Source organism: Eumetopias jubatus, unplaced genomic scaffold, assembly GCF_037043125.1.
Source record: "Eumetopias jubatus isolate StellerSeaLion01/CBP00866 unplaced genomic scaffold, mEumJub1_p1.0 scaffold_11, whole genome shotgun sequence".
NCBI classification, from domain to species: Eukaryota; Metazoa; Chordata; class Mammalia; order Carnivora; family Otariidae; genus Eumetopias; species Eumetopias jubatus.
Genome location: NW_028274817.1, coordinates 25,422,755 through 25,449,073, shown reverse-complemented (window position 1 = coordinate 25,449,073; position 26,319 = coordinate 25,422,755). Strand labels below are relative to the sequence as shown.

The following is a 26,319-nucleotide window of genomic DNA, read 5'->3' as shown; positions in this document are numbered from 1 at the left end:
CCTTCTCATCCTTATTGATTTACTTTTCGTTTTTGAATATATAGAATACTAATATGCTTTAGAAGTCAAAACTATGTAGTAATGCATACTCAGAAGTGTCACTCCTTCCCACATCTTTCCTGCACCATCTCTCCTCTCTGACCCAACCTCTTGTAGGTGATCAACCTTGTTGTATTCTGGTTTGTCTTGTGTTTCTTTTTAAAAACATAAATAGATATATGAATGCTTTTGAAATTCCTCCTTCTTTCCAGAACAAATGGGAGACTACTATAATACTCTATTTCACTTTGCTTCTTTTGCTTAATATTATCTAATAGGGGTATTTTCAAGAGCTATCAGTGTTGGGACCAGGGTGAGGTAAGTAAGGTGTGTAGGGTGTAAAATTTAAGGAGACTCCAGTGACTTCCACCTGGAGGAGTTTGGCAGGTGACTAGGAATATAGTCATAAGTGAAGAGGACAAAGGGAACAGAAAGGACAAAAACAAGGAAGCTCAAAAAAGCATGGTGAGAAGTGCAATGTAACTGCAGTATAGGATGTTTGCTAGGGAGGGCCTGGAGATGAGACCAGGCTGATAAAACAGGTTGAGATCGGGTCGTAAAATGCTTTAGTGCTAAGGGCCTGGACTGGACTTTACCCTATAGGCCGCAAGAAACCCTTGAAGACTTTTTTTTCATGCCCTTTATTGTTTTATCCATTCCATCATTAAATTCCATCCACTCCACTTCTGCACTGGCTTCCCTTGAAGGGTTTTATTTTATTTATTTATTTTTAAAGATTATCTATTTATTTATTTGAGAGAGAGAGTGTGTGAGAGAGTACAAGCAAGGGGAGAGGCAGAGGGAGCGGTAGAGGGAGAGAGAGAAGCAGGCTCCTCCCTGAGCAGCGAGCCAGAAGTGGGGCTTGATCCCAGGACCCTGGGATCATGACCTGAGCTGAAGACAGACACTTAACCAACTGAGCCACCCAGGCGCCCCACCCTTGAAGGGTTTTAATCAGAAGAGTAACATGATTACAATTTTCTTTAGTGAGATGAAACTGACAACATGATATAAAACAGACTGGCAGAATAGGTGATAAGAAAGGTGACCCTGAGGCAGGTGAGGAGGCTCATCAAGTGAGAGGTGTTAAGAATTGAATTGAGGGCGCCCGGGTGGCTCAGTTGGTTAAGCGACTGCCTTCGGCTCAGGTCATGATCCTGGAGTCCCGGGATCGAGTCCCGCATCGGGCTTCCTGCTCAGCAGGGAGTCTGCTTCTCCCTCTGACCCTCTTCCCTCTCGTGCTTTCTCTCATTCCCTCTCTCTCAAATAAATAAATAAAATCTTTAAAAAAAAAAAAGAATTGAATTGAGAAAGCAGTAATAGGAAGACTGAATAAGAAGGGATAAATGTTTATGAGATAGTTAAGACTTGGGTGTGTAAACAAATTTCAGTCTAAAATGGAACTGGAGGGGCTCCTGGCTGGCTCACTGGGTAGAGCATGTGACTCTTGATCTTGGGGTTATGAGTTTGAGCCCCATGTTGGGTGTACAGATTACTTAAAAATAAAATCTTAAAAACAATCTTTAGGGGGGCCTGGCTGGCTCAGTTTGAGGACCTTGCAACTCTTGATCTTGGGGGCATGATATCAAGCTCCATGTGGGGTATAGAGATTACTTAAATAAATAAAACTTAAAAAAATTTTTTTTAGAGATGCCTGGGTGGCTCAGTCAGTGAAGCATCTGCCTTCGGCTCAGGTCACGATCTCGGGGTCCTGGGATCAAGTCCTGCGTTGGGCTCCCTGCTCAGCCAGGAGTTTGCTTCTCCCTCTCCCTCTGCCCCTCCCTCCCCACTCGTGTGCGCATGGTCTCTCTCTCTCTCTCATAAATAAAAAAATCTTAAAACTTTTTAAAAAAATGTTTAAACAAAAATAAAATGAAATAAAATAAAATTAATTAAAATGGAACTGAAGGGGGTGCTTGGCTGGCTCAGTCAGTAGAGCGTGTGACTCTCGATCTCTGGGTCATGAGTTTGAGCCCCCTGTTGGGTGTAGAGATTACTTTAAAAAAATAAAAAAACATTTAAAATAAATAAATAAATAAATAAAATGGGACTGGAGGATACAAAATGGAGAATCTCACGGATACATACTTGAAAGAATGGAACTTAAGAACTGAGAGACAGACCAGTTTCCCATAAATGTCTGATTTATAAGAAGACTGAGACTTATCTCCTGACCAATGAAAACCCACCAGGAATCTCTCTCCGTCCTCAAGCCAATGAACTTACTGCTTTGACAGGGGCTGGATGTCCCCCTCTTTGCACTCTGCCCATGAATACAGCCCACCCAAGCCCTCAATGGACTAGCCTGTAGCTTGCTACAGCATGGGTTTTCCAAATTGCAATTCCTCTGCTATTCCTGAATAAACTCAATTTCTGGTAATTCCAGCTTGCCTCAGTTTACCTCTTTATTTAGGTTGACAATACTGATTATAGGTAGAAGATGGAGAAGCAGGAGAAGTCCAAGAGGACTTTCCAGTTTCTGGCTTGAAGGACTGGATGAGCAGAGGTGCCATTCAATAGACTAGGGAAAATGGTAGGAGTATGTTTGAGGGAAAATATAAGCCCAGTGTTAGATATGCTGAGTTAGAGTTGGCAAAAAGATATCCATCCAGAAGTTTTCAGGAAAAGATTCTGAAATGTCTCAGTGAAACTTGGGCAGCCTCCCTCTTCTGACTTCCTTTCGTCTTCACAGTCAAGATAAAACCAGGAACTTGGGGTAAAGTATTTATTTCACCAAGTGATGTCTCGGAGTCATCAGGAGGTGTATCTAATGTCCTCACAAACATATCTGTCAGCTATAGTTAACATATAGCTCCCACCATTCTTTTCACATTGCTCAATAAAACACCTGAGGCCAGCAATGGGCTCCCAGTTCAGCAAAGAGCCTGCTTCTCCCTCCCCTCTGCCCCTCCCTTCTGCCCATGTGCCCTCTCTCTCTCTCTCTCTCTCTCTTTTTTTTTAAGATTTTATCTATCCATTTGACAGTGAGAGAGCACAAGCAGGGGGAGCGGTAGAGGGAGAAGGAAAAGCAGGCTCTCCACTAAGCAGGGAGCCTGACCACCGGGGCTCGATCCCAGGACCCTGGGACAACAACCGGAGCCAAAGACAGACACTTAACCAACTGAGCCACCCAGGCACCCTCTCTCTCTCTTTCAAATAAACAAAATCTTTTTTAAAAAATATGACTAGGACAAAATACAAAGTTAGCACCTATACCAATTTTATTTAACTCATTAACGAAGAAACAGCAGTATGATAAATTGATTCAAAGAAGCATTTGAAAGAAAGTGCATATAGAAAAAAAAATAAAAAAAAAAAGAAAGTGCATATAGGCACTAAAAGAAATAATTCTAGAATAAGATTACTAAATTAGATACAATACTAGTTAATGGACTGTAGGGAAATACCATTGTTACCTTGGGTGTGGTCTTTTCTACTGGACTCAGTCACTTGCACCCCTATAAACAAAAATCTGCAAGTTAACAAAGACTTCACAAAGACTTGGCCTTAATCAATAGTCAATAGGAAGTCTAACAAAATGCATTTCCCTAGAGAATTAAATAATCTTTTTTTTTTTATTTGACAGAGAGAGAGACAGTGAGAGAGTTAACACAAGCAGGGGGAATGGGAGAGGGAGAAGCAGGCTTCCCGCCGAGCAGGGAGCCCGATGCGGGGCTCGATCACAGGACCCCAGGATCATGACCTGAGCCGAAGGCAGACACTTAAGGACTGAGCCACCCAGGCACCCCAAGAATTAAATAATCTTTAGGCAGACCTGTTAGACAAGGCTCCAATATGACATGGGAAGGACACCCTTTTGTCTTATTTCCAGATTTTGTATAATTTTTCTTACCACCACATCTGTGTGAAGAGTGTAGCCTCCTTAGACCGCTGAAATTGCAAATTATCAAGGCATCAGGGGAGTGCTCCCTCCCACACTATCACACTTCAGAGGGGAACCAGATCCATCAGGTTTTGCCATTAGCCTCTCTCTATATATAGGGCTCAAATACATGTCTCTGAGGCTGGGCAGGAAAATCAACACCCAAGAAAAATAAGGACCATCTTCTTTATTTTCATATCTCCCCCGGTGCCCATGAAAACCTCCTTTACACAGGTGCCCTGTGCAATTTGATACTGATGCAAATAAATAGCTTTGTGTTGCCCCCCCTGCAAGTTATGAGACATGCACAGACATGGTTGAATTCCAGCCATGGGAACAATTAACACAAACCAGGAGACCCACAATAGTCACCTCAGGTGATTATGATCATTCCAGGTCATAGAGGATGCCAGATAGCTGGCTTGGGAACAATGTAGGCAAAGGAAATATGCCGTACTCACACTGCCCTACTAAGGACTAAAATGACATCTTGATTTATCACTCTCTCTGATTCAGATAAGATTGTTCATTCCCATGAAGTCCGGATTTGAGAGCACCTGAGCCACCCTAACACGGACCAGTAAGTCAGGAGTGAACAGAGATTCCGTACCATCCTCTTTGTTTAGGGTCTGGTCCTAACAAAGCCTGGCCTTCATACCTCACTTCTTCACACAAAGCCCAAGAGCCTTGTATGAAAGAATGTCTTTTGCACCCTGACATCAGATTTGGATTCGCAGTTTTTTCTAGTACCCAAGCCTATGGCTCTGACAACATATGCTCTCACCTGATGAGGAGGAGAATCCCAGGCTCCATGGAAATGGCGCTATCCTGGCCCCAGTCCTAGGGTGGCTCCTTGTCCTGCTTGTATGAGGCAGGGTCCTGGCAAGCGACAGATGGCACACTCAAAGGATTTATCCGAGATGAGCTGAATGAAGATGTGGGCAGGAATAAGGGAAGCAACAAGGGATGGTAAGACGTTCAGGGACTAGCAACAGAGGGAAAGCATTACTACCCCTCAACCAGAAGAGGCAAAGAGAGGGAAGTAATGCTAGAGCCTGGTGAGAGAAGGAGCTATGGAAGAGGGTTGCCTGATAGCAGTTGTGGCCATTGAGGAATGCTGCCCTTTCCAGAACCATGGCTGGACAGGAAAGGAACAGGAAGAATAAATACTCTGACTTCTCTCTCTTCCCACCTTCTAATCTCATGTCAGTGCCTGTCACTGGCCAAACCCAACCAGAAACCCATGTGACACAGACCATGGGAGGGTTGGTCTCCCGTGGACAAGGCAGAAAAAGGTGGAGAATAGATTTGGGGGGCGGGTAAGAAGATCCATGGAAAATACCCAGCACTTTCCTCTTGAAGGCAGAGCTCTTGGTATGCTATCTCATCCTGTCTGTCACATACTTGTAAAGTGGGCTAGGGAGTGTCCTCCATGCTCTTCCAGCAATGCTGCTGGCGGGAAGCTAAGGTGAATCTTAGGGTCCAGTTTTTACAAGCTATTGTATGAAGTAGTGGGTTAAGTGAGGTATTTACCCAGGGTTGCAAGACAACAGCATAGACAATGGGAGAATCCCAATGGTAAATGAGGGGGGAGGGAGGGAAGGAAGGGAGGAAGGAGAGAAGGGAGGAAGGAAGGGAGGGAGGGAGGAGGGAAGGGAGGGAGGGAGGAAGAGAGGGAGGGAGGGAGGAGGGAATGGAGGAGGGAAGGAAGGGAGGGAGGAAGGAAGAGGGAAGGAAGGGAGGGGGGGAGAAGGGAGGAAGGAAGGGAGGAAGGGAGGGAGGAAGGAGGAAGGAGGGAAGGGAGGAGGGAAGGAAGGAAGGAAGGAAAAGTAATTTTGAAAGGAAGGAAAGAAAGAAGCAAAACGGGGAGGAAAGGAAGAAAGGAAGGGAGAAGGACTAAGAGTAGACAGGGAATCAAGAGAGGGAGGCAAGGAGAGAGGAAGGAAGGAAAAACACGCCAAGACCCAATTCCAAGAAGAGAGACAAGGCTTAAAATGGGAAGCCTTCCTTTGTGACAGGAATCCCTAATGAAGAGAGAAAGGGCAGTACAGAGAAGTCATCAAAAGCATGGGCTTTGGAATCAGACAGACCTTGCACCTCTCTCATGGTCTGTATGTCTAGATGCCTCATGTCTAGATGGCACATTACAGCTCTTTCATACCACGCTGGCGTGGCTTAGTTCTACAGTCCCCCTGCTCCCCCAAATCTCCAGACAAGAAGCAGGCACAACCCCCCTACTTCAAGCTCCCAGTAGTGAAAACAGGGTTGGCTTGCTACCGAAGATCCAGAGACCCAACATGACAATGCTTATAAATGTAGAGTTTATTACAGGAGAAGAATACAATACAGCATGAAAGTAAGGACGAGCATCACAGGCAAAGCCTGGCTCACAGAAAGCTGTCTGGAGAGGCCAGGTGCAAGCTCCAGTCATCCTCCTCTGTAAGAGCCATGGTGGGATGCACTTTCTCTCTCAGATCAGAAACCGCAGAATTTCGACCCCAGACCCCAGAGCCCTGGGCGGGAGTAAAGTGCGTGGCATCAAGACCACGTGCAAATCATGCATCTCACTATTATTCAAACGTAAATGCTCTAGGGGAGACTGGGTGGCTCAGTCAGTGAAGCATCTGCCTTCGGCTCAGATCATGATCTTGGGGTCCTGGGATCGAGCCCCCGCATGGGGCTCCACACTTGGTGGGGAGCCTGCTTCTCCCCCTCCCTCTCCTTCTGCCCCCCCACCACTTGTGCTCTCGCTCCCAAATAATCTTAAAAAACTAAAATAAAATGGCAAATTATATGTGATGTGAATTTATTCTCAATGAAAAATAAATAAACAAAACAATGCTGACACTGAAGTAAAAACTGCCCTGAAATCCCTGGGGCCCGTGGTCGCAGAGCCACGCTAGCAATCATTATGTTTTATGCTGTGGCAAAACAGCTCAGGATAATTCCAGGCTTATTGCATAGCTCCCTTGCAGCTTGCACATAAGGCTTGGCCCTTATAGAAGGTTAATACATCCATTAACCCTCACAGCACCCCTACCAAACACAGTGACCCCCAAACCAGAGCTGGGACCCAACTCCTTTAGGCTAAGTCCTCCAGAAGAGAGAAGAGGGCCCAACCCATGCCACCTCCAGGCAGCCCTCCACCCACAAACTTGATATAAGCCCATAGCCCCATTGGCACATCCTGATGGGGCTGCAACTCAGACCGATGCCCCCTTGATTTCCTGTGCTCTAAATAGCAGAGGGGAAGGGAGCCCTGCTTGAGACTGAGCCTCCCTCCAATGCCACCAAGGGTGACCAACTGTCCCAGTTTGCCCGGGGCTCTGTCCTGGTTTGCACACTGAAAGTGTCGCTTCTTTGGAAATCCCCCAGTCCCAGGGAAGTTGGGACAGCTGGTCACCCTAACGCCACCCCTGGCCTCTATGATGGCCTCACCATCATAATGTGGGTGTGTACCACCCATTACTATGGAGAGTGCTCTGGTTCTGCAGACAGGAAAGGGCCTGGCTCCCCTCACTTCCCAGAAGCCATCAGAGCCCTGCACTTGACCTGAAACTGTCAGGCCACTACTTCTTGTTCTGTTGCAGCTGGGTGCTTCGCTCTACAAGCTGCTCCTGCAACCTCCCTCTCTTCTGCCTGCCAAATTATCTTTACTAACAGTGAGAATTCAAGGGCTCTTCATGCCTCTCATGATGGCTAAGTCTGCACAGACGCCTCTCAGCTGATTCAACACACATTTACTGAGCCCTTATGGGGCTTATTAGAGGTGGCCCTTGCTGCCACTTGCTGGGAGCAGGCCTGATTTGACAGCCCCTCCACCTTCTGCAACAGCTTCCCCCCACCCCCCGCCCACAACCCAGCAATATGCAGGCCTCCTGCCTGTTCTGGGAGCTCAGGATCCCATGCACAGGTTCTAGCTGCCCCTTTGCTTCCAAACACACAGCTCTCCAGCTCCAGGGGCACACAGTCTTAGCAAGAGCTGGTTCAGAATCAGGTTCTTCACCCTAATCAGGGGACCCAGAGGTGAGCGACAGGGGGTTCCTGCCTGTGAGGACCTAAGCTCTAGCAGGGGAGGGATGCACTCCCCAGAATGCAAGGTTGCACTATGCTAGAGAGGTAAGTCCAGGGACTGTGGGTGGGATCAGCCAAGGTTTCTTGGGGAGGGGACACCTGAGAGGAGCCTCACGGGTCACCTGAAAGTTGTGCAAAGAAGGGGGCACTGGGAGAGATCTTCGGGGGCCTAGAGAACAGCATCCATGGGGACATGGGATGGCATGAGGGGTGTGTGGAAAGGTAGGGAGATGCAGGAATAGAATCCAGGGACCTGAAGGAGGAGAGATTTTCACTGAGGAATCTGGAACCCAGTGTCTGATCTCCCAACCAGGTCCAGGAGGTGAGGGCTGGACAAGCAACCTTTGGGGGTGGTAACTGAGGCATGATGGCAGAGGCCAGCTTACAGGGGTGGAGGAGGTAAACACAGGGCTACAGAATGCTCTTCTAAAAGCTCAGCTCTGGGGCGCCTGGGTGACGCAGTTGGTTAAGTGTCCAAATCTTGGTTTCAGCTCAGGTCTTGATCTCAGGGTTGTGACATCAAGCTCTGTGTGGGGCTCTGAGCTAAGCACAAAGTCTGCTTGAGATTCTCTCTCCCTCTCCCTCTGCCCCTCCTGCTCGTGTTCCTGCTCTCTCTCTCTAACATATAAATAAATCTTTAAAAGACAAACAAACAAACAAAGAATAGCTCAGCTCTGACATGAATAGAAAGAGAAGTAGATAGGCACCTGGGTGGCTCAGTCGGTTGGGCATCTGCCTTCAGCTCAGGTCATGATCCCAGGGTCCTGGGATTGAGTCCTGCATCGGGCTCCTTGCTCAGTGGGGAGCCTTCTTCTCCCTCTGCCTGCCGCTCCCCCTGCTTGTGCACATTGGCTCTCTCTCTCTGATAAATCAGTCAATCAATCTTAAAAAAAGAGAGAAGTAGAAAGGGCTGGCTTTGGTGTTTAGGATGGAAGAGAGAGATGCAGTAAGTTATAAGGGGGACTTCGGGGAAGGACCTAGTAGAAAAGGAGTGAAAGTGAATGAAGAATGAAGAGATAGAAGAGAGGGTTCTGGATGGGGGCTGGGTCCAGGCATGCTGCAAGGGGGTAAGGGTGAGAGGTCTCAGGTTGAACCAAGTCTCTCATTCATTATTCTAAGCAACTAAGGACACTGAGTCAAATAAGGACACCAAGTCCCTCTTCTCAGGGGCGGCAAGTATACAGATCCTCAGCAAAGATTGTCCTGTGTCTTGCTGGATACAGGGACAGGGAGGATCCTGTCCTGAAGGCAGTTGCTTCAGCTGGTGCTGGAACCAGCATCACGGTCTGTTCTGCTGAGCAAGTGGGGGCATGGGATGTGGCTTGGGGCTGTGTCATGGTTGGCTGAGCACTGGGCAAGGATCTACGTCCAGGTCTGACTGGGGAGGCCCTTCTTGTAGTATCCTGAGCAATGGCTCAGATATGACTCATGTTCTGATGGTTCCTGGTATGCCAAATGGGGGTGTGTGACTTGGTCCTATACCCTCTGAGGTTGCATTGTCTGTACCAAGTGGTTGCCTATCCAACTCCTAACCTAGGCAGGAGACTACGGCTCAGTGTGCAGATCAGTGGTCTGGTCACCCCAACTGTCCAGTGACTTGCTGAGCAGAGAGGTGTTCATGAGCTGTTTTTGGCTGAGGCTGTCTGTTGGTTCACCAATCGGTGGTATAGCCCCCAGTTTGGTCTGGGCTATCTCCTCGTGTGTGAAGCACTGATACAGGGAGAAAGAAATAGCCTTTCCCTGGGCAGATGCTGCCTCTTAGGGTTCACAGTGGTGGAGTGGATGTTGACCTTTGTCTGGGAAGGATTAGGCAGTGATGGTGCCAAGAGGGGATGAAAGGTATGTGCCCTAGACCCGGTGGTAGCTGAGGAGTGGGGTTCTCCAGATGGGCTGAGTAATGATCTAGCTTTAAGTGTTTATCTTTGTGGGGGCTTTGTCCTGGTGTGCCCAGTCCTGGTGTAACCACAAAGCATGGTCTGGGAAGAGAATGTCTTCTAGTCTTCTGGCATGTGGAGGAGTGGCATGGGCGAAGGCTCTGTTCTGGGTTGGCACTGTCTCATAGCGGGCCATGTGGTTTGGTATGACTATATGCGGTCTATGGTGGTGTGGTAGGGTAGAGTCATGTAATGGCTCAGTTCTTCACAGGGGCTCATTCCTTCTTTGGTGAACAGATATGTAGCCCCCCCATATGAATCCTCTCACTATGCTAAGTGATGGTATGGGAGTTTGATGGTCTAGTTCAGATCATGCTTTTGATATTTACAATGGTACAGGCATAGGATCTCATCCAAGTGAGGGTTGTTTCCTGATGAGCTAAGTGTGAGTTTAGTTATCAGTCTTGGTCAACAGGACTTTCTGGTATGGTGTTCAAGGGTGGTATATGTTATCCCTTTTCTGTACAAGACTTTTTCTCTTGGTTTGCTAAGAAGTGATCTGCAATATAGACCTTAGTCTTGTTGGGGAAAGCTTCCTAGTGTGATGAGTGATGGAATGACTCTGGATTATTGTTCTGGGTGTGGAGCTCCTGATGGCTTAATGAATGATGGGATAAGTGTATTCCTTGGTCTTTGCTTTGTACATTCTGTAGAATACTGAGATCTGGGGGAAGTATAGATAAGTGTTGGTCTTTGTGCTAACCTTCCCATGATGTGCTAAAGCAAGCATGTGTATGGACTTGCTAAAGAGCTGTGTGACTCTTGTTCTTGTTTGGGTTTGAATCTGTCCACTGGTGTGCTACACACTGGTATGAGTATGGGTTCTGGCCTGGTACATACAGGGCTGTTTTGTGGAAAACTTTAAAGATGTGTGGGTGGCAACCCAGTTCTCAGATAAGAGCTATCTCCTAACTTGCTGAGGACTGTGTGGGTATGAGCAATGAACAGTGATCTGAGCAGGACTCTGCCAAGGTAGGTTGAAGATTGGAATGGCCTTAGGATCTCAGGAGATATGGCTGTCCCTATGTGGTTAGAGGTCAGATGTGCACATACAGTGGCCAGTGCATGAGCTTTCACTTAGGCTTGATGAGTAGTGCTAGGGATAGTTACAACATAGGCTGTCTGGCAATATATTGACTAGTGGTAAGACATAGGGGCAAGGTTGGTTCTAAAGAGTTTAAATGTTTGTGTTTTTTTTAGAATTACAGGTTTTTTTTATTATTATGTTATGTTAATCACATCATTAGTTTTTGATGTAGTGTTCCATGATTCATTATTTGCGTAGAACACCCAGTGCTCCATGCAGAACATGCCCTCTTTAATACCCATCACCAGGCTAACCCATCCTCCCACCCCCCTCCTCTCTAGAACCCTGTTTGTTTTTCAGAGTCCATCGTCTCTCATGGTTCATCTCCCCCTCCGATTTCCTCCCCTTCATTCTTCCCCTCCTGCTATCTTCTTCTTCTTTTTTTTTAAACAAATAATGTATTGTTTCAGAGGTACAGATCTGTGATTCAACAGTCTTTTTTTTTTAAGATTTTATTTATTTATTTGAGAGAGAGAGAATGAGAGATAGAAAGCACGAGAGGGAAGAGGGTCAGAGGGAGAAGCAGACTCCCTGCTGAGCAGGAAGCCCAATGTGGGACTCGATCCCAGGACTCCAGGATCATGACCTGAGCTGAAGGCAGTCGCCCAACCAACTGAGCCACCCAGGCGCCCCTGTGATTCAACAGTCTTGCACAAGTCACAGCGCTCACCATAGCACATAGTCTCCCCAATGTCTATCACCCAGCTGCCCCATCCCTAAATGGTGTTATATGTGTCAGCCTTGGTTTGAGTTTGGGTAAGGGTAGACACTGTTTTTTAAGCTGTGGTGTGAAGCGCGATTGTTGCTAATTGAAAACTCTAAGCAGTGGTGTAGCTATGGACCCAGCTCCGGGAAGGGGCCATATTCTTTTTTTTTTTTTTAAGATTTTATTTATTTGAGAGAAAGCATGAGAGAGAGAGCACGAGCAGCAGGGAGGGGCAGAGGGAGAGGGAGAAGCAGACTCTCTGCTGAGCAGGGAGCCCGATGTGGGACTCGATCCCAGGACCCCGGGATCACAACCTGAGCCAAAGGCAGACACTTAACCAACTGAGCCACCCAGGTGCCCAAGGGGCCATATTCTAATATGCCAAATGGTGGTAAGATATGGGTCCCTGTCCGGGTGGGTGCTACACATCCCATCAGCAGTACGACTGAGCTGCCCGTTTCCGTACCCTGAATTTCTGCTGGAATAGCATAACCCTCTCCTCCATAGAAAAGGCTCATTCTGAAGCAACTCTGCTGTCTATACATAATACTGTACTCTGACCACATAGGTCACATCAGTAGCTTCAACTTGCAGGCCAGGGAGTCCCCCCAGAAATCCATTCTACCCAGATACTAAGAAATCTGGATAACAAGAAAGTAGTGAAGACCTTTCCTTTCACCGTTATCATTAATTCTTAATTCTGCCTTTCCTCTTTAGCTTCTCTACCAGTCACCCCTCTGCCATCCCCAGTGGTAGCTTCATAAACCCGGAGTACATTTGCTGTCCTGGTAATACCAGTTCTCGACAGAGTACATTTCCCCTTTGTACTAGGTTGAATAGTGTCCCCCCAAATTCATGCCCATTCAAAACCTGTGAATGTGACCTTATTTGGAAATAGGGTCTTTACAGATGTCATCAAGTTTATTTTTTTTAAAGATTTTATTTTTTTATTTGAGAGAGAGAGTAGAGTGAGAGAGACCACGAGCAGGGTTGAAGGGCAGAGGGAGAGGGAGAAGAAGACTCTCCACTGAGCAGGGAGCCCGATGCAGGACTCGATCCCAGGACTCTGAGATCATGACCTGAGCCAAAGGCAGACGCTTAACTGACTGTGCCACCCAGGCACCCCTGTCATCAAGTTTAGATGAAATCATACTGGATTAGGGCAGGCACTAAATCCAGTTATGACTGGTGTCTTTATAAGAAGAGGAAATTTGGGGCACAGACACATAGAGACACACAGAAAGGAGAATGCCATGTGAACACAGAGATTGGAAGGATGTATCTATAAGCCAAGGAATGCCAAGGGTTGCTGGGAACCCACGCAAGCTAAGAAGAGGCAAGGAGGGAATCTTCCCTAGAGCCTTTGGAGGGAGCAAGGCCCTGCTGACTCCTTGATTTCAGACTTCCAGCCTCCAGAACTGTAAGAGAATAAACTTGTTGTTTTAAGTGACCCAGTTTGGGGTAATTTGTTACAGCAGCCATAGGAAACTAATATACCTTGCTTCTACTTCCTTTCTTTTTGTACAGACCCTGCTTAAATGCTGAGGATTTCTTTCTATTTCCCTAGAACGTTCCTCTTTGGGGGCACCTGGGTGGTTCAGTTGGTTAAGCATCTGACTCTTGGTTTCTGTTAAGGTCATGATCTTGGGTCTGGTCAGGCTCCGCACTCAGCAGGAAGTCTACATGGGAGATTCTGTCTCTCCCTCTCCCTTTGCCCCTCTCCAGACTCGTGTGTGTACACCTTCTCTCTCTAATAAAAATCTTAAAAAAAAAAAAAAAACTCTCTTTCCCTGCCGCCACCAAGTCGCAAGGAGGCAGAAGGTCGCATGCAGTCAAGATTCAGCTACACTCTTAATCCACCACCATGGCCGAGGAAGGCATTGCTGCCGGAGGTGTAATGGACGTTAATACTGCTTTACAAGAGGTGCTGAAGACCGCCCTCATCCACGATGTGATGGCCTAGCATGTGGAATTCGCGAAGCTGCCAAAGCCTTAGACAAGCACCAGGCCCATCTTTGTGTGCGTGCATCCAACTGTGATGAGCCTATGTATGTCAAGTTGGTGGAGGCCCTTTGTGCTGAACACCAAATCAACCTAATTAAGGTTGATGACAAAAGAAACTAGGGGAATGGGTAGGCCTCTGTAAAACTGACAGAGAGGGAAAACCCCGTGAAGTGGTTGGTTGCAGTTGTGTGGAGGTTAAGGACTATGGCAAAGAGTCTCAGGCGAAGGATGCCATCGAGGAATACCTTTTTTTTTCTTAAAGATTTTATTTATTTATTCATGAGAGAGAGAGATAGAGAGAGGCAGAGGGAGAAGGAGCAGGGAGCCCGATGCGGGACTCAATCCCAGGACCCTGGGATCACGACCTGAGCCGAAGGCAGATGCTTAACCACCTGAGCCACCCAGGCGCCCTGAGGAATACTTCAAATGCAAGAAATGAACAAATAAACTTGGTTCTTGTTCCACAAAAAAAAAAAAAAGGAATATTCCTCCTTGGACAAGTGAGTATAATTTAGCCAACTGCATTTTATCAAACATCCATATTTGTCAAGCAACTGTGACTGTTAAAATACTACCAGTATATGTTAGTACCTATTGAAAATAGGACCAAGATTTCTTTTTTACAGCATAACAACCGAATTTTAAAATTTCCCACTCATTTAAAGCACAGCAACAGGGGCGCCTGGCTGGCTCAGTCAGCAGAGCATGCAACTCTTGACCTCAGGGTTGTGAGGGTGTTGGGTGTAGAGATGACTTAAAAATAAAATCTTTAAAAAAATAAAATAAAATAAAGCACAGCAACATCTTTTATTCTGAGAGACAAAGAACTGAAAACATAACCAGGGAAATGTTTTGTGTCAATTCCACTTACTCAGTTTTTTCATCTTATTAATTTTGTTAGTACAGTTTTAATCCATTTTTTTAATAAATAAGTTCACTTCATATTTTAGAGGTTTATTATGTTATTACTTAGAATTAAGTTTCTAGCACTCACATATTTGGGTTCCAGGTACTATATTTGATGGAGGGAAAGCAAATATACCACACTATAATTCCATTGCCTCCCTTTCTTTTTTAGAGTTGTCTGCTATCCTACACAACACTCTCCCTCTTTTTGCTTCATCCCTTTATTAAACACTCCAACAATATGGCTTTTACTATCCTAAGCTCCCCCCATTCATTTCTCCTTTTGCCAGTCCCCTTCCCCATCCCAATTTCTCTGTTCCCTCTTCCTACCTACTAAGTATTATTAAACTCTAAATCATACTGGCTGGTGGTTGCAGAGATAAAAATACAAAGTCGGGTTCTCTGGCTTCCATTATGGGTCAGAATGAATGGCCCTTAAAGTTCAACTCAGGAAAGGTATAACCTCTGGGTCTAAGGCAACCCCCTAGCAAGCAGTTTTCCAGGATCCATGCCTCACTTAAAACTTACTGCTTAAGGTTATACCATGTGATGGAAGCTGTTTATTCTTTTACCTTTTTTTTTTAAGATTTTATTTATTTATTTGACAGAAAGAGACACAGCGAGAGAGGGAACACAAGCAGGGGGAGTGGGAGAGGGAGAAGCAGGCTTCCCGCGAGCAGGGAGCCCAATGCGGGGCTTGCCCAGGACCCCGGGATCACGACCTGAGCCGAAGGTAGACGCTTAACGACTGAGCCACCCAGGCACCCCTATTCTTTCACCTTTAGTAGCTTGCTAGTCTGTCCTTGCTTAGATCCCAGCTCCTGTCTGTGCCCTCATCCATTGCTAAGTGCTGCCTAGCTGCACACCACCTACCCAACTCCACACCATCTCCCCAGTTAAAACTTTGCCCAACCCCTGTCAGTTGCCTTGACCACTTCTATGCCCAACCAGGAATTTGACTTCTTCACAGGGAGCTCTTTAAAACTCCTATTTAGGGGCACCTGGCTGGCTCAGTCAGAAGAACATCAACTCTTGATCTTGGGGTTTTGAGTTTGAGCCCCACCTGGGGCACAGAGGTTACTGAAAAATAAATAAGTAAATTTCAAAAAAAAAAACCCTCCAATTTATTGAGTCACATGTGTGCTAAATGCTTCACATCCACTATCTCATTTAATGCTCACAACCATATGAGATAAGAATTACTCCCCTCACCTTCAGTCAATGACCGTGCTTTCCATTGTACAGGAAATAATGAGGACATCAACATACGCTTCTTCAATTTCCTTCTTCTCCACCTCAAAATCTCTCTGGATCTTCAAGTGCTTCACTTCCTTTATTTCCATTATCAAAACATGTCAAATGGGCAGAGACAGAAATAGAGGGGCATCCGAGAGAAGACATGGTTGATCCATGGTCTCAAGGAACTCAGACCTTAATGAATTCCATAAGGATCAACAAGAACTGTCTAAAAGGAAGTACCAAGAGGGGTGCCTGGGTGGCTCAGTTGGTTAAATGTCTGACTGTTGATTTCAGCTCAGGTCATGATCTCGGGGTTGTGAGATCAAGCCCCACACTTAGTGGGGAGTCTGCTGCTCTCCCTCTCACTCTCCCTCTGCCCCTCCTACCACTCTCTCTCAAAAAATAATCTTAATATAAAAAAGGAAGCACCAAGAGTCTGCCAAGAAATTTCAGAAAGGTGTCATCCAAAGAGATGTTAAAATCAGAAAACAAGGAGCCTACTAAAGTTTGGGGCCCTAAGAGTATAGCATTTCTGGTGGGGCAGCTTACTGACTTCTTTTTTTTTTTTTAAAGATTTTATTTATTTATTTGAGAGAGAGAGAATGAGAGATAGAGAGCACGAGAGGGAAGAGGGTCAGAGGGAGAAGCAGACTCCCTGCTGAGCAGGGAGCCCGATGTGGGACTCGATCCCGGGACTCCAGGATCATGACCTGAGCCGAAGGCAGTCGCTTAACCAACTGAGCCACCCAGGTGCCCCAGCTTACTGACTTCTAAAAACATTCTTTTTTACATGCGGTCAGCCGATGTGTAGAGGCTTTCACTCTTCAGCATTTTCAAGGCACTACTCATCTTCTGCTCCCTGTCTTTTCTACCTGCCAGGGTTAATCATTCAGATGGCTTTGATTTTATCCCTGCAACTCCCTGATGAGTTTCAAAATAATGACTCCAAATGTCCCAGTCTCCCACCAAAACCAAGGACCTCAGCCTGCCTTAGCTTTGAGGAAAGCTAATACCCCTCTTCTTTACGTTCTACTATATTTGGCCACTATCCAAGATGAAGCCCCTCTGATCATCTATCCTCTCTCTTCGTCTCCACACTTCTCTGTGTTTTCTCACCCACCCAAATTCCCACTGTACCTCTCCCTCTCAGACCTTTCCACTTGGCCCTAGAGAATTCTCATTCAAAGACAGACAAACCTTCTTCCATGGAAACTCTCCCATTTTCTGGCCTTAAATGAAACATGGTTCTCCCCTCAAGACACCACTTCCCTGCATCTCCACATATCCCAGGACCTAGAGATAGGGTTGGCATTGTCCTACTACTTCATCACTACCTCTAAGCCATAACTCTTCCAACATTGCTTCCTTGAGGTTCATACCATCCATTCATTTTCTCTTCTTCACTGTGGTCATCTAACAACCTACTGGTCAGTGTCTCTCTCTTTCTCTCTCTCCCCCTGTCATTCACTGAATGTTGCCACTTGATTCACAGTCTTCCTCTCTAACAAATTGGCCATCATCCTAGATATCTTCAGTGTTCCTAACAACAAACATCCATCTTGGGCCCCTAATGTGCAGGTAGGGGAGTCTAGGAAGGCAGCATTTGAGCAGCCTCAGCTGAATGAAACTTGTAGTTTTTCTGGTAGTTGCTCAATAATGAAATGGCCGCATTTGAACAGGATCTCAGCCTTATGGTGTCCAGGATAGAGTCTAGGATGATTGTAGGTGAGTAGAATTTCAATAGATTTGAATTTTTCTCAGCAGCAGACTTGGTCTCCAAGTATCTGAGACAGGGAGATTTCTGGGAAAGAGCATTTAAGCAAGAGTTGCAGCAGACTGAGTCTAGGCCTATCTGGCTGGCAGTACTGCATTCACATTAATTTTTTTTTTAAGTAGGCTCCATGCCCAGCACAGAGCCCACTGTGGAGCTTGAACTCATGACCCTGAGATCAAGACCTGAGCTGAAATCAAGAGTCAGATGCTTAACCGACTAAGCCACCCAGACACCCCCACATCAATTCTATTCAAAGATACTGCCTTCTGAATTAATGTTTCATGATGTTGATAAGTACAACATATTTTTTTAACATTTTATTTATTTGAGAGAGAGAGCACATGAGCCAGGGGGGGTGGGGCGCTGAGGGAGAAGGAGAAGCAGGCTCCTGGCTAAGCTGGGAGCCCAGCACGGGGATCCATCCCAGGACCCTGGGATCGTGACCTGAGCCAAAGGCAGCCACTTAACCACTTGAGCCCCCCGGTACCACACAAAATGTTATTTCAACAAATATTTCCTGAGAACCTACTATGTGGCAGGCACCGCCCCAAAAGCTGAGTAAAGAAAAAAAATCCCTTACCCCATTGCTTAAATCAGTTCACAACTATTTAACATAAATAATTCATATGTCAAGTTAAAATAATGATACTTCAGAGGGTTACTGTGTTTTAAATGAGATGATTCATATCATGCTAATAGCTCAATAAATGATAAGTAAATGGTAAAGGAGTGGGGCTATTAAGAACTCTGCACCTCCCAAGTGTAACCACCAGGTGTCAGGATCCCCTAGCTAAACCCTACTAGGTCAAGGGTGATCAGGTTGTCTACCCTCTCCAAACACCAGCAGAAGAAGCAAAGGACCTTGAGGCGACTCTTCGCCCCTCCCCTATTTCTGATCAGAGCTACTTAGGTGTAGACATCTCTTAGTACCGATCTTAGATGAGAACGTGTGCGCCTACAGAGTGAGCCCAATCCAAAGCATTCTACCATTTCGGTTAGGCACCACAATTTGGAAATGACCAAGACCTGGTCAGGGAGAAGCAGAAAAGGGACATTCAAGGCAAAGAGGAGCAAAGCAAAGCAGATCCAGGGAGAAAATGAAGTAGGAGGAGGAAAGAAGATATTGAGACAGAAAGATAAAACTTCTCATCCTCATTCACCTCTCCATGGCCTCACCCAAAGCTTTGCTAGAGCCCTCTCATTTAAGCCACCAGCAACCTGAAACCCCCACCTCCCAGGCTCCTGCCACACGTCATATCCCTTCTTAATCCTTGTAATCTTACTGATTCTCTAGCTGGCTTTCTCCCGGATATATTTCAGAGAGGAGCTTTAGAGTCCCTGGCAAAGAACTCCTCATTCTTTTTTAGCCCACGTAATTTCTACTTTGTATCTGAGCTGCCATATTTTTCCAGACTTCCCTTTTCTCACTAGAAGCTATATTTCCATTTTTTGAAAGATGCCTTCCCCCCCTTACAATAGCCTCTCTGACTTTGCCAACTAACCCAGCTGCATATTTTATGTCCCAAGTGCCTAGTATTTTTGATCATTGGCATACGTTTTCTCAGGCTTCCAATACGTTATGTTGAAAATAGTCCACAGGCTTCCTGTGGGTTATTGACTTTTTGAATGTTAGTCTTAATTTTTCCTAATGCCTTGTAACATGTGGCATACCCAAACAGGAATGGGCCTTGTTCAGACACCATCCTGAAGTAGAAGTGTTGACTTAGTGTGCTCTCTCTGGACGGAAACCTTGCTGCAACCATTATTTAGACCCAACCACCAGTGGAGAGCTCTTTCCTTAACACAGAGAGCTTTGCTTAGGAATTTCTAAAGAAAACCCAAAGAACTAATTGAGAAAATGGAGCCTACGCTCTAGAAAGGACAAAATAATAAAAAGTAAAGCGTACTGCAATTAACACAGTAGCCAAACTTGTGAACGACCACTAATCCTTTCTCTCCCTTGGCAATGTGACAAAGGGAAGTGAATCTATTTCTAGGACAACATAAAGATTCTAGGAACTAACCTAATAAATCCAGTTACCTAAAAAATCTGAACTTGGAATTCCTCCAAATCATGATCGATCCAGGTCAATGCCAGATCACACAAGAGAGGCTTGAGTTCTTGCATTCACCGCTGCTACTATTTCTAGCCATTGTCAATAGAGAAATAGCCTTATTATGGAAATGGCTCTCCCGTGGTGACACTGCATATATCCACACAGGCAAAGGCTTGAACTATCTGAGTTGTGGCAGAATGCCTTGTGAGCCTCCTGAAACGCAAGAGCATGGGAGGTCTGTAAGGAGGTCGTCTCCCACTCACCTCCCTATCTTTTCTGGGAGCCTGTCATGAGACAGTTTCTTATCACCTCTCTGGTTTTGATAGGATATGAAGCTTTCTGTGCTATGCCTTCGGAATAGAGCTGCAGAGGGGCGCCTGGGTGGCTGAGACGTTAAGAATCTGCCTTCAGCTCAGGTCATGATCCCGGGGTCCTGGGATCGAACCCTGCATCAGGCTCCCTGCTCCGCGGGAAGCCTGCTTCTCCCTCTCCCACTCCCCCTGCTTGTGTTCCCTCTCTCGCTGTGTCTCTCTCTGTCAAATAAATAAATAAAATCTTAAAAAAAAAGAAAATGTCTAAGTCTAGAAGTGACCTGCTGTCTCTTTACCAGCCAAATCAGTCAAGCCTTAGCCTTGCCTTGTCTCATGTGTAAGCTTGACAAGCCTTGAGCCATTCCACACAACCAAGGGGTGATTACATCCAAAGCATGATGGGTTGAGGCTACAGCTGGTTCCATTGACGAGGTCAGCATCCTTCTACCCAGTGGAAGCTGTTGCTGTTTCTGACACTAAGTGAGGGGCTGAGAAACTAATTGGCTCCCCTTTTTTAAAAGGTTGCAAATCCAAACATAAGAACATCTCGCAAAGCAATTTGCCTAGGCTCTTCAAAAGTCCCTGTCCTGAAAGGCACACACACACACACACAAGGCTGTGGAACTTTACTGGAGACTAAATGAAGTGACAACTAAATACAATCTGTGACATTTGAGTGGCTTCTAGATGGAGTTTTAAACACCTCGAAAAGACACCATTAGAATAATTAGAGAAATCTGAATACAGATTATAAGTCATAATAGCGTTATAACAAATGGTAAAATGTCTTGAGTGGGATTGTTGTATTGTGGTTCTGTAGAAGAATGCTTCTGCTCTAGGGAACACATGCTGCGCTCACCTCAGCTGCACGTACCCTAAAACTGAAACGACACAGAGAACATTGAGCACAGCCTCTGCCCAAGGATGACCCGCAAATTTGTGACGCATGCCGAATCTTTAAGGATCCTTATTTAAAAAAAAAAAAAAAGGAAACACATGCTGAAGTATTCAGGGAGTCCGTGCAATTTACTCTCAAATGGTTCAGGAAAAAAATAATGTATATTTACACATAGATAAAGCAAATGTGGCAACATGCTGACAATTGATAAAGAGCATAGAGGTATTCATTGTATGATTCTTACAACTTAATATCTTAAATATTTCAAAATAAAAAATTAGGAGGAACCATGCTGCAAAGAATATTTTGCACATATCTTATTGGGCACATGAAACTCTAGGTTATATACTAGAAGTGGAATTTCCAAGTCATAAAATATGAGCATCTTTAGCTTTATTCGATATTGCTAAATTACTCTCCAAGGTGGTTGTACCAGTTTTTACTTCCACCACATTTTACCACATCTTCACACAACACTGTCAGTTCTCGTTTCTGCCAATCTGATGGGTGTAAGATAGTATCCCATTACTGCTTTTTTCCTAACATTTTATTACAAAAAGAAATTTAAACATAAAATTTAAAAAAGGGGCGCCTGGGTGGCTCAGTGGTTAAGCTTCTGCCTTTGGCTCGGGTCATGATCCCGGGGTCCTGGGATCGAGCCCACATCGGGCTCCCTGCTCGGCGGGAAGCCTGCTTCTCCCTCTCACACTCCCTCTGCTTGTGTTCCCTCTCTCGCTATGTCTCTCTGTCAAATAAGTGAATAAAATCTTTAAAAAAAAAAAGTTTAAAAAATTATGCAGTGAATTCAGGTGGTGGCTACATGAGCATTTTGTCATATTTGCTTTATCATGTGTCTATCCATCCCTCCATCCATAATTCAATTCTTCATATCCTGTTATGTATTTGAAAGTAAATAAATTGAAAACATCTTTATACTTCACCTCTAAACACTTCAGCATGCATATCATTGACAAGAGTTCAACATTTGCTTACAGATTTTTTTTTTAATTTTTATTTATTTGAGAGACAGAGTGAGCAAGCAAGAGAGAGAGCACACATGAGCAGGGGCAGAGGGAGAGGGAGAAGCAGGCTCCCTTGCTGAGCAAGGAGTCTGATGCAGGCTCCATCTCAGGACCCTGGGATCATGACTCGAGCCAAAGGCAGACACCTAACCGACTGAGACACTCAGGTGCCCCTGCTTACAGATTTTTAAGGTAAAATATATACACAGTGGAATGCCCAAACCATGAATATGTATTTGCTGAGTTCTAACAAATGCACATACACATATAACCCAGACCTTTGTAAAAATATAGAACATTACCATCACTGCTAGAAAGTTCCCTAATTTCCCTCCAGGCCAACCCCTGCTCCCACTTCCACCAGGTAACCACTGCTCTGATTAGTTTTTCCATGATTAGTTTTGTCTCTTCTAGATACAATATGCACTTTTTGTGGACAATTTCTTTCACTCAGCATGTTTTTGAGATTAATACATGTTTGCCTCTATCACTAGTTTGTTCCTTTTTTAGGACTTTATTTATTTGAGAGAGAGAGAGAGAGCACAAGCAGGGGGAGAGGGAGAGGGAGAAGCAGGCTCCCTGCTGAGCAGAGAACCCTACTTGGGACTCGATCCCAGGACCCCGGGACCACGACCTGAGCCAAAAGAAGATGCTTTAACCAACTGAGCCACCCAGATACCCCTAGTTTGTTCCTTTCTGTTGCTGAGTAGGATTCCATTGTATGAATATGGCACAGTTTGTTTATCCATTTTTCTGGTGATAGAAGCCTAGTCTCTTTTCAGTTTGGGGTTATTATGAATAAGGCTGCTATGAACATTCTTGTCAAGTATTTTTGTGGACAAATGTTTTCATCTCTCTTGGGTTTTTATTGTTTTAATCTGCATGTCTCTGATTACTAGTGAAACTGAATATATTTTCTCTCTTTTTAAAGTTTAAGTAATCTCTACACCCAACGTGGGTCTTGAACTCACCACCCCCAGATCAAGAGTCGCATGTTCTTCCAACTGAGCCAGCCAGGCACCCCAAACATATTTTCATATTAGCCATATTTTACTGTATATATTATCTACTTTTATCTTTTGTTCATTTTTCTGTTAAGCTGTTTGTCTTTAATCTTTTTTCTTTATGAAGCAGCTCTCAGGACACCTGGGTGGCTCAGTTGGTTAAACATCTGACTCTTGGTTTCGGCTCAGGTCGTGATCTCATGGATAGAGAGATGGAGCCCTGCATCGGGCTCTGTGCACAGCGGGGAGTCTCCTTGAGATTCTGTCTCTCCCTCTCCTTCTGCCCCTCCCCCAAGCACGCTTTCTCTCAAATAAATAAACCTTTTAAAAAAGCAGCTCTCTTTAAGTTTTATTTATTTAAGTCACCTCTACACCCAACATGGGGTCAAACTAACAACCCCAAGATCAAGAGTTGCATGCTCTTCTGACTGAGCCACCCAGGCACCCCAAGAAGCAGCTCTTTTTATTCTGGATGCCAATTACGTATTTCTTACATGTTGTAAATCTCTTCTCTTCTCTTTGTTTATAGTATCTATTCTTATATAGAAGTTTTAATTTTTAACACCGTCGAATTTACTAATTTTTTTTCTTTTACAGTTGTATTTTATGCACCTTGTCTAGGACAGTCATCTTTGGTCTAGGGTACATATTCCCTGAAGCTATGTGAAGACTTTTAAGGTGTTTAAGAGTATGGATGGCTTTGAAGGAATTAAGTTTAGATTCTCAATTGCCATATCTATTCTTTCCTAAAAGTGAAATATTTCAGAATGCCTGTGTGGTGGCCTCACTCTGGGTCTCCTTTTCCACCTTTCCTTTCACAAATGCCTATATCCCTTTTCCCCAGTCTGAATCTTAGTATTGTTCATTCCCCTAAGTATAAAACATCTGGTGAGCCAAACAAAGGGGCAAATCAAAGTATTGGTGCTAAAAGTGTACATACCGTATTTATATGAAATTATAAAACAGGGAAAATGAATTCCTAGTGAAAACAGTCAGAACAGTGGTTGCTTCTGGGGTGGGAATGGAGATTCTCTACTTCAAACAAAAAAACACAACAGCAAATAACATGTATGTTGAAGTTTTCAGGAATAAAGTATACTAATGTCTGAAACTTACTTTAAAATGCATAAAAACATAACATGGGTTAATGGAGGGTATAGGGGCCCGGGGCAGGCTGCCCCAAGATGGGCCACTTTGGCATAAAGATTATTTCAAGTTAAAAGTATTCAAAACCTAGGAGATGCAAGAAAGGCTCTCTGGGTTCCCCACAATGGCCTAAATTTACATTGGAAAGCAGAGCCTGTACCAGGAAGAGAGCTATTTTTTTTTTTAAGATTTCATTTATCCATTTGAGAGAGAGAAAGAGAGAGCACGAGTTGGGGGAGGGGCAGAGGGAGAAGCAGACTCCCTGCGGCGCACAGAGCCCAATGTGGACCTATCTTGGGACTCCCTGATCATGACCTGAGCCGAAGGCAGATGCCCAAACAACCAAGCCACCCAGGTGCCCCAGGAAGAGAGCTATTAACAGGGACTCCCCTTTATGTAAGGAACTTAACCTGCAAAATAGGACAACCTTGTTTTTCTAAACATCTCCCTTCACCTTCCTGCTAATGGCCTTGAGAACTCTTTGTATCCTCAGACCTCTCCTTAGTTCACATAAGCTTCATGTTGCCTCACTGTCTTTGGAATCTCCAGGTCTGTAGATTTACTATATGTACGCCTATTAAATTTGGTTTTCTCCCGTCAATCCGTCTCATGATAATTTGATTCTAAGTCCACTTCGAAGGACCACAGGGCAGCAGGAGGCCTTCCACCCCAACAATGGGTAGAGGGATGGGTAGACAGAAAAAGAGGTATTAAAGTGAACATAACAAAATGCTAATTACAGAATCTAGGTGCCACGGATATGGACATTTGTATACAATTCTATCAATTTTTTACTTGTTTAAAACAAGTACATGCTGGGATGCCTGGGTGGCTCAGTTGGTTAAGTGTCTGCCTTTGGCTCAGGTCATGATCTCTGGGATCTGGGGTTCTGGGTTCTGGGATCGAGTCCCATGTCAGGCTCCCTACTCGGTGAGAGCCTGCTTCTCCCTCTCCTCCCCGCTTGCGCTCTCTCTCTCTCTCTCTCTCGCTGTCTCTGTCACTATCTGTCTCTCTCTCTCAAATAAATAAATAAAATCTTAAAAAAAAACCCAAGTAGCTGCTGAGGAAGCTTCCTCTAGTCAAAGTCTTGTGTCTTTTTCTGCTTCTGAGAGACAGGTCCATGAGAACAAAGCAATGAGAGCTGTGGGTGGCAGTGCCTTATTTCATCCAGGCAACAAATTCATGGCAAGGCTCTGCCTCATCTATCTTAGAATTAGAATTCAGAATTGAGATAGTTGTTACAAGGAATGCATTAACACGTTTTTATTTGAACTGGAAAAAAAGACTTTTTAAAACAAAATAAGTCTTATTTGACTTTTTTTATGATGAATAGGACTGCCAGTTAGATTATATAGTGGGCATTTCCTATAAATTGAATAAACTCAGATCAGTAGCTTCAAAAACTTTTGATGAAAATATATTTAAAGCTCAAGATAAAATAGAAGCATTTATTTTAAAATTCTATATTGGCAAATATTCATTCAAATTAACAATATTTTAATTTTTCCAACCCTTTCTGAGTATATCAGGTTAAATAAGTTACCACTCAGTGAAAAAGTAAAGAGGTACAGTTACTAGTCATCTAAAAAGCCTTTTTAGTATAGTTCCTAGAAGGTGAGAAAGTGAGTAACTCTAGTGAAATGAGTAACAAATCCTTTTACAAGTCAGGTGGTTTCCAATCCTTTGCTTTCAACAAATTTGAAGGAAAATCTAATCAAGTAGCCAGACAAGAGATCATAAAAAGACATTTCTGATAGATCACTATGGGATTTTTGGCAAACAACTTAGAAAGAGCTCAAATAGTTAAATTACGATGTTATTACAATACTGTTTATATTTTTAGATGCTTACATGTTTGAACAATTTTCTCAGTGCCTCATAAAAACAAAAATAGAATTGAAACTGAACTCTCATTCCAGCAACAGGTTGTATTCATCCATCCATAAGTACATGGGAGGGGAAAAAAAAATCCATCTCATTCAAGGGTGCATTTCCAATAAAATTTGACTTTTATGTTTTCCACTCATTTATCAAAATGTATAAAAAATTTATGTTTTGAGCAATTTTATACCAATAATAGTTACAAATAACTCAATCCAGAGAAATTTTTTTAATAGCTAAGAATATGTTTATAGGACATTTGCTAAGAAATTGTTTTATATTCACATTTTTGCTACAAAGAAATATGACAGGGTGATCAATAAAGGACTTTTAAGCATAAAAATGTATCACATC

General features: G+C 44.4%; 1 long non-coding RNA gene and 1 other non-coding gene across 3 annotated transcripts in view; one reads left to right on the top strand and one right to left on the bottom strand.

The window, feature by feature from the left end:
* Positions 1-26,319, bottom strand: part of LOC114223715 (uncharacterized) — a 43,527-nt gene that overhangs the window by 8,659 nt on the left and 8,549 nt on the right. The window contains exons 3-4 of one of the 2 annotated variants that reach the window (XR_015769430.1): positions 4,707-4,847; positions 3,456-3,497 (exon numbers count right to left, since the gene is read on the bottom strand). This is a non-coding gene — a long non-coding RNA (uncharacterized LOC114223715). The remainder of the gene's footprint in view (positions 1-3,455; positions 3,498-4,706; positions 4,848-26,319) is intronic. The other variant, XR_015769431.1, reaches the window with a different exon arrangement.
* On the top strand, positions 20,866-20,973 carry LOC114223769 (U6 spliceosomal RNA). The gene has a single exon (XR_003612237.1). It is a non-coding gene; the product is annotated as a U6 spliceosomal RNA (small nuclear RNA).